Source organism: Cryptotermes secundus, unplaced genomic scaffold, assembly GCF_002891405.2.
Source record: "Cryptotermes secundus unplaced genomic scaffold, Csec_1.0 scaffold856, whole genome shotgun sequence".
Classification (NCBI taxonomy): domain Eukaryota; kingdom Metazoa; phylum Arthropoda; class Insecta; order Blattodea; family Kalotermitidae; genus Cryptotermes; species Cryptotermes secundus.
Genome location: NW_019724757.1, coordinates 1,148,671 through 1,165,395, shown reverse-complemented (window position 1 = coordinate 1,165,395; position 16,725 = coordinate 1,148,671). Strand labels below are relative to the sequence as shown.

At 42.2% G+C, this 16,725-nt stretch overlaps 1 protein-coding gene across 6 annotated transcripts in view; it reads left to right on the top strand.

The window, feature by feature from the left end:
- LOC111862957 overlaps positions 1-16,725 on the top strand; it is a 292,851-nt gene that overhangs the window by 87,732 nt on the left and 188,394 nt on the right. The window contains exon 2 of one of the 6 annotated variants that reach the window (XM_033750869.1): positions 14,175-14,237. The exons of 4 other annotated variants lie outside the window; for them this stretch is intronic. The gene's annotated coding sequence lies outside the window, so the exon portion shown is untranslated. Of the gene's footprint in view, positions 1-373; positions 397-14,174; positions 14,238-16,725 lie in introns of those variants that run through there. One more of the 6 variants, XM_033750872.1, reaches the window with a different exon arrangement.

Sequence of the window (16,725 nt, the reverse complement as noted above, 5' to 3'; positions counted from 1 at the left end):
ATTTCCCTCAACACTCTCAGTCTATGTTCCTCCCTTAATGTCAGAGACCAAGTTTCACACCCATACAGAACCACAGGCAAAATTATAGTTTTGTATATTCTGATTTTTATGTTTTTGGACAACAGACGAGAAGACAAACACAAACTAAACATCCATGCCCTGAGTGGGATTCGAACCCACGATCCCGGTTTCCAAGCCAGCGAAGACAGTACATGCCTTAGACCGCTCGGCTGCTGTGACCGGCCGTCACAATATATAGACAACTATCGATACAGAAATCGGGCAATGAATCCACTGTTTCAGTGTTCGAGCTAGGAGTATCACTGAACTGCGCTGTCGCTGGGGTCGCAAATTTCGCATTCTCTGTTACTGAGCTGCACAGATTCCAGGATTCAGGTGAGTAGAGTTTCACTTCACTCTCCAACTTGATCAAGCCCAAGGTCACCAAGACACGGGAAGGTGAATAGCAGATGTTCGCATTATTCGGATTCTACAAGTCTCTTGCAGGTGAAGAATTCTTCTGGACTCATAAACTTTGGGAGAATGAAATTTGCTGTCCTTCATAGCATTTCCCAGAATGGAATTCATAGCAACCAAATCTCTTGTTACGATCAACAAATCCCCTCCCCCACTTTCTTTTTCCCTCCTGGATAATTTCAAGATGGTTCTTTAGAATACAGCACTAACAGTTTCCTCCAAAACTTTCCCCTTATAACAAAGAATGTATCCCAGTGCTTAATTAATTAAAGACCCTAGTATTGCCGTTGTTTCCTATTATAATAAATATTACATTAATTTTGTATATTCCATGAATTATACACCATAATTCGGTCCTTGTCTGGTGGTCAGAGTTCCTGGCTACAGATCCAGAGGTCCGGGTTCGATTCCCTGCGCTACTAGATTTTCTGTGAATTAGTGGGTCGGGAACGGTGTCCACTCAGCCTCGCAAAGATAATTGAGGACCTGTTTCAAGGAAATAGCGGATCCGGTCTATAAAACAGAGATTAACGGCCGTGGGGTTCCGTTGCGCAGACTACGTGACACCCTCTATCCGCTAAAGTTGGCACTAACTTCGCCGACAAGCGGCGGTCGCTCGGTCAGTATAATTCCCTTGCAGAGTAAAGCCAGGAAGTTTAATTCGGCCCTTGATCATCTACCTAGCTTGTTCGCTGTGAACCACACTCTTACAAATCCGAAGACTTAAAAAAAAATACGCAGAAATGTTCTGGCCGCCAGAAACTAAACGTTCGGGAACCAGTGTTATTTACGGGTCTGAACTAACAATGGGCTTATCTAATGTTGGTTCATTATGTTCTTATGATAACAATAAACATGTTGATTAACTGTGGAATTATCATACGAATAGAAATAATCAGTATTAAGAACATCGTTTGTTTTTTAAGAACACAAACGAACGCATCAGTTGATAGAAATACAAATGAACTCAGTTCACGCAGGTGTCGAAACAGTCATAAAAATATATCAATGAACAATCGAACAAGTGTGGAAAATATATTCGAAGGTTAAATTTAACTGTACAGTGAATTAAGGAATTACGTATATCTAAAAACATGTAACTTGATCATTTAAATGGTATTTATTTGTTTCTATAATGTTCTTTTTACTGAGCAGACTAGCATAGCGTTAACACTCTGCTCTCGTGTTCGGAGCGCGGCCACCGTGACACTATTTCAGTGGTTCTGCTCAGGCACTTCCTGCGAGTTCCGGAATAGTAATTCGATTAGGCCACGACCAATTCCTTTGAAATTCTTGCTAACATCATGAAGCCATTCTGTCACCTTTCGGCACCGCAGTACACAGATCCTGACAATGTCGTCACAGAATTGTGCTTGCTACTGCGAATGAACCAGAAAGAAATAGAAGCCAAAATTCTTAATTTTTTCCCCATAATGAAAAGTTGATGTTTATTTCGTGTGTATTTATTTTATTGATACAAAATTCTTTATTTGGATCCATCGTAACACAACAACGAAACGGTCTATGTCCATACGACCTTAGTTAGATGTTTCGGCTTTTAAAGCCATCATCAGGCAAATACATGGTCACTACACTGATGATGGCTTTAAAAGCGGAAACATGTAGCTAAGGTCATATTGACATAGACCGTTTCGTTGTTGTGTTACGACGGATCCCAATAAAGAATTTTATATAACAAACGAAAGAGGATGCGTTTCATTGATATGACGAAGAGATAACGACATTCAGTATAATTCCTTCTATGAGGTTTTAACGTGTTTTTATTGTTCATTTTGACGTTGTGCGCCGTACTGCGAAAATGGCGAAGTCTGGTATGGAGACTGGTCACAATGAAATGACTGTAAGGAAGTTGTCACTTTCGGATATCGCGTGGCTTTGCGGGAAGTTGGACTGTCTCCTGTTAGTAACACGGGCTGGATGCAATACATTTGTTTTCATGTTGTGTAACAACAGTTGGGGGTCGACGCTCTGATTTCCTTTTAAAGTTTTTGTCTGAGCTGCCACGCGAAGCCAACCAAGGCCCGTCCTGCTAAGAGAAGTTGAGGAGCTGCTGTGGGCAATGGCCTCAGGCAACTCTCTCCCCCACCACCCTGTGCCCTCAAGCGACAGTCAGTCCGTCGCCACGCAGATTCCGAAAACTTTCTTGTTCTTGGTGCTTGAAACTTTGCTGTCTTCAGTGTTTTATGTTTTAAGGGCGCTTGACAACAATCAAACCGAGAAACTCGTTAAAAATTAATTATATTTTGAATTCCGCTTTTGTTATAAATATTAGGTATGAATAACAGGCAGTCAGTGCACCGTGTAGACCTATAGCGTACCCCACGAAATCATGTACCTCCTATTTCGCATACTTACGATGTGGCGACCACTTAGAAGAAATAGACGATAATATTAAAATTGATTTTACAGAAATAGTATCTAAGGATATGGCTTGGATTCATGTAGTTTCGGGTACAGATCAGTGACTGGATCTTGATGATATGGCGATGAATAATTGGGTTCCATAGAGGGCGGAAAATATGTTGATTCGCTGAACGACTAGCAGCTTCTCAAAATTTTTCTTGCTATATCTTGCTTTCTCTTTGTTATATGGCTACATAAAATTAATCGGTTCATTTTGTCTTGGGGATGTTTGGGGCCCAAGAGTCCAAGCATTGTTCACTTCCGCACTGGAAACCGGTGATTGATCAGCATGAAGCTCCGACTATCCTTACCTCAAGAAAAGCCGTATTTCGTTACTTACAAGTAGGAATCCAGAAATATCTTAATCACAGTTTATCGCTGGCGAGGTAATGGAGATTGTTGACAAGTACATACTAGCCTCTGTATAAGTTATACAAGATTTCTGTATATATTGGTTTTGATCTTTTCTCACTTTTTATGTTAAAGTTTTAATTTATCTTATAAACCTATTGTGGGAAGTTTTGTCTAAGGAAAAACTGATTGTAAATGGCTAGATTAAGTTTATTGACCTTCTTCATCCCAAGGAGTAGGCACTGGCTGGTTCCATTCTCATTCTCATTCTCTCTCTCTCTCCTCACTCTTGTCTTGCCACATCTCTTTTCCATTTAATCGGTAAGTCACAGCTTGTTTTAAAATAGGGGTTCCAGTCATTTTCTGACGTTACTTTTATTCTGTCTATTTTCGTCTTTAGTCTGAAAATATCCACCTCTGTCATATCTTCATTATTTACTCTATTTTACCGAAATCCGTTGCGTAAAACCTTTCAACTCAGCTGCTTGTATTCTCGCCCTGTCCCCAGTCTTCACTTTTCAGGATTAACTGACATACCAGGAATGCTGTCAGTACATACAGACGTACTGGGGAGCTCGGGGTATCCAAAAGCCGTTTCCCAGTTGTAAACACAGCGTTCGCACTGAAATTCTTACATCACACTGTTCTGCTGCTATCACCACGACCACCGCCACAAACATAGCTGCTTCTGCTTGTAACATGGCGACGGTTTCGCCTTGTTCCGCGGAATTTATTGGTTTGAGTTTAGCGCAGACTCCCCACCGCTCACCGTTCGTGCTCACACACAAACTCGCGCCCGGTTTTTATAACTTCTTAGAAAGTGATTTGTAGTAGCGAAGTGTTTTTTTTTCTGTTTTCAGAATGTATTGTCACGTGTTGGGTGTGTCACGCGACAAATAAATTCACGTGGGTCTCGGATTAAGCGAATCTTCATTGGACACTCACACTTATACACCGTACAGTTATCACCTTAACTGTGTTCCGCGGCGGCTACCTTCCAACCGTCTTGTATGCCGACTGGATCTCAGCTATCTTCAGCGGCAGCTTCCTGAAGACTGACTTCTGTATCTCTCGGCGTCTCCCCTGAGACTGTCTTCTTCGGCGGTTATTTCCAGACTGACCTCTTCTTGTCGAAGCTGTGCTATTTATACCTCGGGGGTTTCTATACAGTGAGCCTTTGTTATAACCGTGGAAACTCATCTCTATGCAATGCTCACTGTTGGGATTACAGTGCCGCTATTGTTACTTCCTATGTAACGGTCTATTCTAGCGTATCCATAGAAGTGACTCTTCTGGATTCCAAACACGTTACAGTATTTTGACTCATGTAACTTAACAAATTACGTACAAATGATCAGAAGAGATCAACTGTTTCGGCGGGGGGAGGTGATACGGTAATGGTCATCATATTCTTTTGCCAGAAAATCAGGTTACGTATTGTCACATGGGGTCACGCGGTAGCGTAGTTAGTTGAGGCCCTATGCTACAAAACGGAAGGTCGCTGGTTCAAGTCCCGATGAGGTCAATGAATTTTTCAAATGACTCAAACTTTCCAGCAACACTATGGCCCTGGGGTCGACTCAGCCTCTAACAGAAATCTTCCTGGGGGGTAAAGAGCGGCCGGCGCGTAAGGCTGACAACCTTACCGTCATCTATGAGCTGATTGTCTAGAAAATATGGGAGCTTCGACCTCTCACACCCCTATGGGCCTTTACCGCCTGTTACAGGAACAGCCAGAACTGTTAAGCCAAAAGAGTTGGACGTTGTGAGACAATGGCTCTGTAAACACATTTCCACGCCTACCAACTCACGTGACCACGGCCGCGCTTACACGCAACAGATGACCACGTCACGAAACGTCACGTCCGCCTCTGCAGTGACGTCACGCGAAAATAGAGGAATTGTGGGTAGCGGTGTTTCGTGTGGGTGAGCGCAGGTGCTATATCTGGAGAATCGCAGCGCAGCTCAGTCAGTGCAGAGACTCTCTGTAGGCAGAGAGACCAATCCGAGTCTGAAGCTCTTGTGAGGCAGTCGCCCCTGACGGAGACATGGATGGAGAGGAGCCCACATTGTTGTAAGCAGTTGCATAGTAATGCCGAGACAGTCACCAGCCAGCAAGGACATTAAGACGGAAGCTCAGGAAGATACGGCTTTCGAAGTCGTTATCAGGTAGCCGGTGAAGATACAGCAGACTCAGGAGACTTAGTGCGTACTGTAGTGAACTGCAGAATGTGTGAATTAGAGACAGGCGGTAGTTACTTGTAATTACAAAATGTAAAGAGTCAAACAAATCCAATTACCAATCCAAAACCTGTCTGTAGTCACTCAATCACGTGACAGTATATGTACCGTACTATTGTTGAACAGGACACATTTTCAGTTTCGATTATTGTTCCAATTCTTGCTACTCAAAAAGTTACTTTGTCCCGTGAGAATTAAATACATTTTTGTGGATATATATTTTTAGACCCCTCGTTGGTGTCTCCACCTTATCGTGGTGAAGGGGTTTGAGTATGCCAAGGACCCTGAGAGCTATACCAGCGGTAGCGTAGCTACTGGCAGGGCCTCCCTTGCTGGACAGGTCAAAGGGTAGGCATCAGACGAAGAGAGACACCAAAAACTGATGCCGGAAGCAGCGTCATCAGCAGCGACTTGAAGCACAGAGCAAATGATGCTCGAGATGGTTCAAGTTCGTATAGCAACAGGCGTGACCAGAGTGGTTTGAACGGCTGTTGTACTGCGATGTGGAAAGCAAATGGAAAAACTACCACATTATCACTTTTCCTGGATAGTCTCTTTCCAAAAACAGAAGATCGCATTAAGTGGACGAACTGTTTTGGAAGAGACTGTGGACCTGTCGTCTGACAGATTACTGATGAATGAATGAATGAATATTTTTAGAGCATTTTTATCGGTTTCGTGTTCTTAACGGGAATATTCACTCCGAAATACATGCCAAGGAGCACACCAACTAACTAACTAACTAACTAACTGATATGAAAGTCATGACGAGAGAGGTTCACCAACATTGTGTAATATTTTAAGGAGTAACTGGTAGAGGGAAATATTAGGTGGGTCTCTTGTCACCACGGCATAGTTCTTCCTCTGGTTCTCGCGGACAGCCGATAAGGGGTGGTTCTCAGGCCGGGGGTTGGGCGTGAGGCTACAAACTCCTCACCTTAAAAACTAAGTTTATTCTCACAAAGGGCTTCGGACTTCCACGAATAATTCTTTGGATAAGCGACCTAAGCTAAGGAAAATAGACAGAAACTTTAATTGACGCTTGTAAAGGGGATGGCCTAAAGGTAAACGCAGAGAGAACTAAGTTTATGTTGCTGTCTCGTCACCAGAGTGCAGGGCTAAATCATGACGTGAAGATAACTACAGATCCTTTGAAAATTTGGCTCAGTTCAGATATTTGGAAACGACAGTAGCAAATCAAAATTTTAGTCAGGAGGAAATTACGAAGAGACCGAATTCGGGTAGTGCTTGCTACCATTCAGTTCGGAATCTTTTTGTCTTTTCGTCTGCTGTTTAAAAACTTGAGACTGTAATTTTGCCTATGGTTCAGTATGGGTGTGAAACTTGATTTCTGACATTTAGGGAGGAACATATACTGAGGGTGTTTGAGAACAGGGAATAAACGAGGCTTTTCGAGTTATTTGTATTTATGAGTCATGTGTGTTCAACAAATACAATTACCAATACAAACCCCGTGTTTAGTCACTTAACGCGTGATAATATGTACAGTAGAGTATATATATGTATGTATGTATAACATATCGTGGTCACACTGTATCGTAACCTGCGGACATTAAACAGCAACAGGGTTAAATAGAACTATTTAGTGCGCTGACGTTTGCAGAAATGGGTCCTAAGTTGAGAACTCACATTCCGAGATAGGCAAGATGGGGAAGAATGCAGTAAATGGCCGACATTTCATTATAACGTCGTTATAATTTTAGCTTTGTCAGGCTGTCCAACTGTAGGAATCTTCTTACCGGATTTAATTTTCCTTCTTTCCCTTTGTTGAACCTCGAATGGTTCTTTTTAACTCTGGTACAAGTTAAAATTTCTTAAAAAGAAAAGACTTTAGGCTTTAAAAGGGGATAAAATACTCGCAAGAAAGCCACAACGTCGCCCGTACGTAATCATGCCCCATTATTTCCATTACTCATAGTTTTAATTTTGTTTTCAACTCATAATAATTGCTCGAAGTTGGTGGTTTCAGCCAAAGAATAAAAGCAGATAATACTGAATTATATGTTTTCGCCTTGTGTGATGTGACATGTTACAGTGTGGTGAGTGGGTGCCAACGTTTCAGAGGAAGATGCCGTATTGCCTCCATATTCTCACATGTCACAGTGACTAAAGATGGGGTTCGGATTGGTAATTGGATTTGTTAACAACCTGCAAGTCGTAACTAAAATTAATTATTATATTATTGCTGCTTTACACAATTCACAATCACTCCACCCTGATCTCTTCAGCCTATCTGCACTAGTCTTCACGGATTTATAACACAAGAACCGTAAAATTTTCACTAAATCACACACTCCAAACATTGAGCACACCCACACATAAAGTCTTCAAAGCACATATGAAGTCTTCACAGGCTGACTTCTTGTACTCTTCTTTACACCTAGTTTCAAATCGCTCTGAACTTACAGCTCACGGCTGTCGTTATATAGCCACGGAACGGACATGGACCTACAGTAAGCACATCACGTTATCGCTATCCAGCCAGTCTATCGGTGCGTCAGTCGGATCTACAGAAAACACAACTTTCTCTATTGTTGCGTGTTGGACCATGTTCACAGAGTTGTTGTCTGGCAACGCGGTGATCAAATCCGTTACAGTATTGAAGGAAGTCTCTTTTGCCCTGAAGATGGAGGCAGTCTGCTCCTTCAAAATGTTCACACTCGCCAGACTATACGGTATCACAACCAAGAAAACTACAATATGCATCTTCAGTGCTGTGAAATATTAAATTTTGAAAAGAAGTTATATTAATATGAGTAATGTCCATGTATTTGGATTTGAGGTTGGAGGGGCACTGGCTATGAAGAGTACTGTATTGCGACATATAGTGCCGTGTGGTTCCTGGACCTTCTATGCAGTCAAATGTTCTCGGAAGGACGAAAGAAAGGGACGCTGACGCATCTTAATAAACCGCAATATGTAATATCACTGCTGTGAAAACACCATATTTTATAAAACACATTAAATTCTTAATAATTTGTAGTTGTTAAATATTGTCAGAAAGAAACAGAAAGAAAAAATGGATATGCGAAATTTAAGGTTCTCATATACTGACAATTCCCGAAACGTCAGTAAAATGTCCGGAATCATATCCCAGAAGTTAATATTCTTCAGAAAAATCACTGTCACCCCCCGGAAAATTCCTGGTACCCATTTGTGTTAAAAGCTGAGTCGAACCCAGGACCGTAGGAACGATTAGGTCAATTGAGAAAATCCAGTGACCTCCTCGGTATTCGAACCCGCAACCTTCCGGCTTGTATCGTAGTGCCTCAACCACCCATGCTACCGCGTGCCCCACTACAGGATGCTTTTGTGATCAAGGAAACGAATTTCCTAATTTCATGAGAAAAAGAGAATTCCTTGAAGAAGTGAATAACTGTCGCGTTAGAAGAAATTTCCTGTAGAAAGGAGTTGGTTCTACGAAGTAATGTTCTATGGTCAAAGGTTGCAGCAACAATTCGTTGCAGAAGGCTGCGTTACGCATCACGCGGCTGTTGAGTCCTACAGGGGTGAGGTGATGTGGAACGAACAATTTGAAGCAGCCAGGTTTGGGACAGACAGACAAGCGCCTGCTGTTGGCAGACTGAGGAGGGCGGCTACAAATTACCTCTAGCAGAGGAATATCTCTTCATTACTAGGGCCCCAGGACGTCACTGAATTTCATGTAACCATGGCTCCAGAAACGTTAAATGTGCTCACCACTCAATACGCTATACGCACACGTAGCCGTACAGTGGACCCATACAAATATTTTGTTGGAAAACGAGGCGTTTACGATTCTCGGATTTTCGAGATCAAATCGAGGAAGAGAATCTCGATTTCTATTGAAACGCCCATTTTCCAGTAGTGAGCTGTGACCATTTTCAGACAACTGCTTTTGCTTTACTCAGTAGCGCCAGTTTGTCCGACCCATGAGAACCTTGGTTGGCAGTGCTAGTACGGATCTGCGTTCAGTAACATCTGTCCCTCTGTCTTCCTGCCCACATTGCATCTTGTCTTGTGCATGGAATTTGCGTCTGATATCAGAAGGGATACATGTTGCACTTCAACGCATTATGGAAAAGTGGCTTATGTTAAGAATATATTATTGCATTGGAAAAATTGGTCAAGCAGTGAACATTCTTCTTATTATCCCAATTCTCAAAATTCTTCCAAAATCTCTTCTCGAACTGGTTTCGTTTTATTAGGAAGCAAATTTACTCAGTGCCTGAGTGACTCCTGAAGGATGATTGTGATCCGCGAAGTGCGATAGTTGAACCTACAAGTGTGTGCTCTGAAAGGCCGTCACTGCTTTGGAGATACGCAGCAACTTCAGGAGGGAGATGCGTCTGTAACGGGAGTACATATTCATTCCTGCATAATGCGTTTAGATAAAAGTAGAAATGACGTTGCCACTCTTCCCTGATACGCAGCTCCTGAATGGGCTACTTGTGCATGAGACCCCTCATCAGATCGGCACATTATAATTATTTTACCTTTCACATTTTACTGGATTGCCTTTTTTCTGTGTGCTCTCCTCTTGGTTTCATGAAAAGTATTTATAGCACTTAAAATTCTTAACTAACAAGAAGATACAACTCATGGAATCTCCCAATTATAAAGTAGTCCAAACTACAGCTGTTTTTTTTTCAACTTATTTATCCTGCTGTGTTTGTTGTATGTGATCATTAGAATATTTCCGCGACCGTGAGAAGTTACCTGTCTTCAGACATACTAAGTTTACGGTGCTGTATGTTACTTGGAAGGCCGAAACTCGAATTTGATACGCTGATAGTCAGTAAAGTCCCTTCTTGTGGGACCTAAAGATTCATCATTGTGCTCGCAAGAGGCCAACATTAGACTCCCTTACCTTATTCAAAACCACTTGAACCCTATTCTTTCAAAATTAGTTTTCATGCCAACTTCATTCGTCGCTAAGCGCCGGTGAAGTTATCCTTCTGCTCAATTAATTAAGCATTGTGCTATGAAGACGTGTGGGGGAGTGGAGGTAGGGCACCGCCATTCTTAATATTGACACTAGATGCAGGTGAGATTTTCAGATTCATGACTCCTTACCGGGCCACGCGGTAGAGTAATTGGTTGAGTCACTATGCTACAAGCTGCAAGGTCGCGGGTTGGAGTCCTGAGGAGGTGGATTTTTTTTTTCAATTTACCTAGTCCTTCCAGCCGTACCACGACTCAGCCTCTAACAAAAATGAGTTCCACTAATCTTCCTGGGGGGCTAAACACGGTCGGCGCGTAAGGCTGACAACCCTACCGCCATATGAGTCGGTTGTTTAGAAGATGGTGGGCCGTCAACCTCTCACAGCCGTATGGGCATCCACGGCCTGTTACAGGGGTAACTTTACCCTTTTTCACCCTTTACCGCCCTTTTTCCTTGTGAAATGGTCCGGATACTGGTCCCCACTCTTGACATTTTCCGAACAAAAAATTATACACAATTAACTTTCCCCCTTTGCATGCTACATGTTCTCCAGACATTAGATTGATGCTATTTGTGAACATTTATAATTACCAAGTATTTGGGGGGGGGGGTTCCATATTCCAAACCTTGTTGGCTATTTGCGACGGCTTGTTCAACATTTCCGAATCGACCCCTTACTACGTCTGAGGCCAGATGCACCATTCATAACCTTAACTCTCATTCGTATCATGTGGTGATCTAACCGGGTGGACAATATTAAAATGTATCGAATAGAAGTGGGGTGTGAATGTGTGTGTTGATTTCAAATCACCTCTGATAGGTGTACATTGCGGACATCTGTGGATTCAGCAGTGATGCGGCTTCAGTAACAGAGCGGACATTGAAAATCAGTGAAGTAATTGTCAGCTTTTCACGACAGATCCTGCAAAACATACGTCGATGGATTTCGAGTTTGCGTGCCGATGAATTCTCATATTGCATCGTCTGAGTTATCCACTTACAGAATACGAGTACACTATAACATATGAGTCTACCGCGAAGATGGATGTTTCTCCAAACCCTTGGTACCCACTTAGCAGGATAAACGGTACCACAAACCCTAAAGGCTCCCACACACAGACGCGATACGATTCGGGACGATATAGCACTCGGGACGAAAGCGGTTGTTTACCGAGTGGGCCGCGCACACAGCCGCGACACTCGGGAACCTCGGGAATCTTTGACACCCGATAACCAGCTGGCCATGACTCACACTCAATCAGTATCTATAGGTACGTGAAACGACATGGGTAGCCAAATGGAACAAATAATAGAGTTCGTCAAAGAAAATCCTTTATTGTACGATACTCATCATCCGATATTCAAGGATTCACGTGCTAAGGATAGAAAGTGGAAGGAATTAGCTGTTACAATGAACAGAGACAGCAAGTAGAAAAATCTGTGTATATTTTATAGGGTTAAGTATACAGTAACTGTGGACATTCTTAATGTAGGCTATGCACCAGTTCCGTTTAGTAACACTAATTCCAGGGGCAGTCCTAGTTGAAGTACGCAACAAACCACTCTCTAATGGCGTAGCTAACGTTTGCCGCCCTTGGGAGACGTAAAGGTTGGATAGGGAACATTTCTCCTTCTATTGGCTCCACTCGTAGCAGTTCTTCCCTGTACTTTTCATCACAGATTTTGAGACGTAGAAAATTATGAAGCAAACACGCTGCTGATACAATGTGTTTTATATTTCTTTCTTTCAGTTCTATGGGTATCAAAAAAATCCTCCACTTCATGGCAAGAATAGGCCTCCGTCAGTTGGTATATTGTTTAGTGATATCTTGCCTGATGGCTTTCAGGATTTCATCAAACCTATCAATATTCATCCTGAAATATATGTAGAACCGTTTTTCGTCCTTCAGGACTTGGGGTATCAGCGTATAAAACTCCCCCAGTTCCTCTCTTGACAAGTTTATATCATGAACCCAAGCGATTTGTCTCTTTCGCCTGAAATACGAACACACATAGACGAATATGTTTATTACACTCACCAATACAATTACTCGGACTTATACCGCCATTTAGACGTTTCCTCTTCAACTGATATAACACTCATGCACCACTAATCTCGGTGGAACGTCTTGGCTCTTCGTTCTTCTACGCTGGACTGAATCCTGCTCTAGTCGGATACGAACTGACTGGATCCCAAGTCTAAGTCACATTACGACTGACGGTCAGTCAGTCAGTAAGTCTTGGTGTCGAGCCCCGGGTATTTATTTCTGTTTTGCATTTACGTTCTTGTTTTTGTAGGGCGCCCTCTCTGACGAGAGGACAGGTCTANTCTGTCTTTTGTATATGCTGCTGGCCCTTGCCAGTGCAGTGTTTCTGGGGTCTGAGTCTCTTGGGACTCGCGACCATATTTTATTGTATCAGATTTGAGACTTCCCTTTTGGTCGCCTCCTACGACCCGCAGGGTCAGTCTGAGTACTTCGCTTATACTCAACGCTCGGACGGGACAGAGGACGCCTTGTCGAAAGGTTCAGTTTCGCTGTTAGCTGGAATATCCGTTGCCACGGGAATTCAGCAGTTCTGCTTCTGTTGGGAAGGCAGTATCCTATGTAGCATGCGTTCTCATTGCCCTTTGCGCAGCGATGGATGTGCTTTCAGGCAGCACGTCACAATATAAATTGCTAGTTAGATTTCATCACGAAACACGATCGTCCGCGGCTCTGTAACGAATATTCACAATCAATCATCACTAACTTGAAGCATAATCAATAAAACGTGTTGTTATTAAGGGACTGGGTGGACGATAAACAAGAGATTAAGAATACAAAGGAAAAATAATTTTCTGACTTACAGTGTCCGCAAGATTAAATAAGAGCTTGAAGAATGGAAGCCTGATTTTATAATAAAACCTGTTCTGTACAAACATTTTTCTGGTTAAAGACTGTTTATAAAAATAAAAAAATAAGAAAACCCATAATTCCTGTATAGTAACAATAAATGCAATCTAAGATATATTTATACTTTGCACAGGTGTAAATAAATACTATGAAATGGCAGCTCAGAACGAGAAAGTATGAGACTCACTGAACAGCTGGCGCTCTTTCCGTTGTTCGCTAATGTTGCTACTGTCACTGTGGTAATGTGTCATCCGAGGTGACCGCTTTGAACAGAATTTCTTGTGGCAGCGACTGAACAAACGATTAATTACAACACATCGACCTTTGTCCTGTTGTTTCTCTTAGTCTTCCCTGTTTACTACTGTTGAATTGAGTTCGGTTGGTAAACCAGTATTTAACAAAGAGACCCCCATGTACACAAGTAGCGGAGATACTACCAGGGCCTTACAGTGGAGAGCTGTGGCAGTGGTTGTTCACTCCATCTCACAAATACATTGGGAAAAGAATGGTTAGACGGGAAGAGATTTAAAGATATGCCTCGTAATAGCAGTGTAAGGAAATGAAACGGTTATAAAAGCAAGATTTTGAATTAAATATAAGTACTGGCATTGAAGCTTTTAGGAAATGCCTTGCTGTATGATGGTTTAGAAAAATTGAACCGGAAAGTATAGCCTTAGGTGTGCCATTTAAAAGTACATTACGGTTTCTTACGACGTTTTGTCTGCACTGTGTTGTTAATGGTGCCGAAATCAGCTAGGTGACATAGAGACAGTTATTCCACAAGAAATGATATCCACTTTTTTGTTGCTTTAACGTAATTAAATTATATGTTCTTGTTTTAGGTGAGTGCCCCGTTCTTCCTTCATTGCTTGACCGGTGGTGTGTTTCAGTCTAAACCAATGACGGTAAGTAATCCTTTCTTGCAAACGGCTGGCTTCTGCTCCAAATGAAATGACCACTTCAAAAAATTTTGTCTGTGACATGGTCTTTTTCGACAAACGAAAATGGGTCGCTCCAAAATTTATACAGGCTGTAACTGAAAGGTGCTGACAAATTTTGAAGACGGGTTATGCACATCAAAACAACAAGAATAAAAATATCCAAACCAACCTATATACTGAAACAATTTGTGAGTTACACCCGAAATAGTACGTTTATAATAATTGTTCAGTATGTCCTCCGCGAGATTCAGTGTCACTCCTCGACACATCCACAATTCGACGAGGGAGTGCGTCTCCGTTTTCAACAGGGGCTGCATACACAGGGGCTTTTAGATATCCCCACGGGTAAGAGTCCGGAGGATTCATATCTGGCGTGGAGCGTGGAAGCCATGCAGTGGATTTTCCTGTACCTGTCCATCGGTCACGATGGGTGTTACTGAGAACATCTCGCACAGCACGGAGCACCATGCATGCAGCACATTCGTGCTCTGTCTGCCAGTGGCACATCTTCCAGTAGCTTTGGCAGATCACGTGAGAGGAAATCTCGGTAGTGGTTGTCTGTAAGCAGATATTGCAAAATATCCTGGCCTATCAAAAATTATAAAAATCTCTGCCTACACATTAATGCTGAACTGCTAGTAGTTGCTTCAGCTATAACACAAATTGAATGTTTTCGGACCCATGTTGATATGGAAATTCTTTCTTGTTTTGGTGTGCGGAACCAGTGCCGAAGTTTGTCCGCTCCATTCAGGTACATCATTATTCCGTTAGCTGTCAAGCCGCAGTACTTCGGCAGATAGATTTTAATCCGAGCAGTAGAGTGGTTTCCCTCAGTTTCCATCAATCTTTCAGGGCGATTATTGAAGTAGAAACACAGAATAATCTATCACCGTTCCCTGCTTCATAAGTGATGGATGAGTCTTAGGCCCCGCCAAACAGACTTCCCGTCTGTCCACATCGTGAACAACTAACTGCATAGAAAATATGCTCCAGTTCAAATTTTGCACATTTACCAAATGTTGTCTTTCCAGTTTTGCGTGCCACACTGGCGTTGATGTTCATCTATTGAGAATGCAAATTTGTTGTTACACTAGTTGTCACAAACCAGCCATGTACTCATAAATCATAGGTACTTAACGATGTTTCGAATTAATATGTTGCCTTCATCTTCAGGGTAGAAGAGTGAAGATAGAGGCATGAGATACATGGATAAATATTACGAGATTGCACGGTGCCAGAACCGAGGAGAAAATATTTTTAATATCACTGCCGTGAGAACGCGAAATGTCGCTTTATTATTTTGTTTGAAATATTTGATTTATGGCAGAAATTTTAGATTTAATCGCTTTTAACTTTGGATAAGTGGCACAGAGAGGGCACTGACGCTGTTTGTACCCTACGTACATTTTGATGGGTGATGTGGACTTGTACAGGACGTAACGACTCCACCAAATTAATTGGTTTCTTGAATTCGAGAGCATGTTCTCGGCATTTTGTTCTGAACACTTTTCTTCTGCAAGGGAAAGCAATAAAGCGTTACAGTCGTGCAAAACAATATCCAAATCATAGTGCTGGTGTCTGGATCTTCACGTATATAGATAGGTCACGGGACGATATAAACTACTCTGTGTGATATGGACCAATAGAATGATAGTGATGTGTGCTGACGTCAGCATGGGAAGTTGCGCCTCCTCACGTGACCATGTCCATTGTCGTTATGTAAAGGGAGCATGTGTGTTGGAATGTAATGTTAACCTACCCTGACGGTATCAGAGGGGTAACTGTTTCTGCAATTAGCGTTATGCTACAGCGGTTTTTGAAGTGAAAGCCTCTTGCAATAGTGAAAGCCGTACCATACCAGTGAAGGTACGGTTGGATTGTTTGAAGAAAAAACCGCCTTGGTGGGACTGACGTAAACTGGAATGAAACAAAAGAATTTAGAACGTAGCCTTGTCCTTCTGCAGTAATGTACGTATGTAGTTTGACGTTTCAAAGTAAATTAACGGGCATGAGATTTCCAGACACAGTCCTCACTGCAGATATTCTATCACCATCATCATCACCATCACCATTACCATCACCATCATCATCATCATCATCATCATGGATTAGGCCGTGTTTGGTATGTTCCGGCTTTTTGAAGTGTATGTTGGTTCCTCCATCTTGTCTGTGGGAAACCTATGTTTTGTCGTCTTTGTGAGTCGTATGCAATTTTTTTTCCCGCGGAATTCGTATGTCTTCAATTCGTAGAACCTAATATTTTCACTGTGATCTGCATTTCAGAATTTTATTATTTAGGTTGAAAAATGCCAGTCCTCCCCAAATTTTTGTGTTTCTTATTTGGTCCTTCCTTGTGTAGTGTGCTACACACCTCAGAAGTTTTATTTCTGCAGTTTCAGTTTTTGGTTCCTGTTCTGTTTTGTTATTATTCAAATTTCGGATCCATATGTAA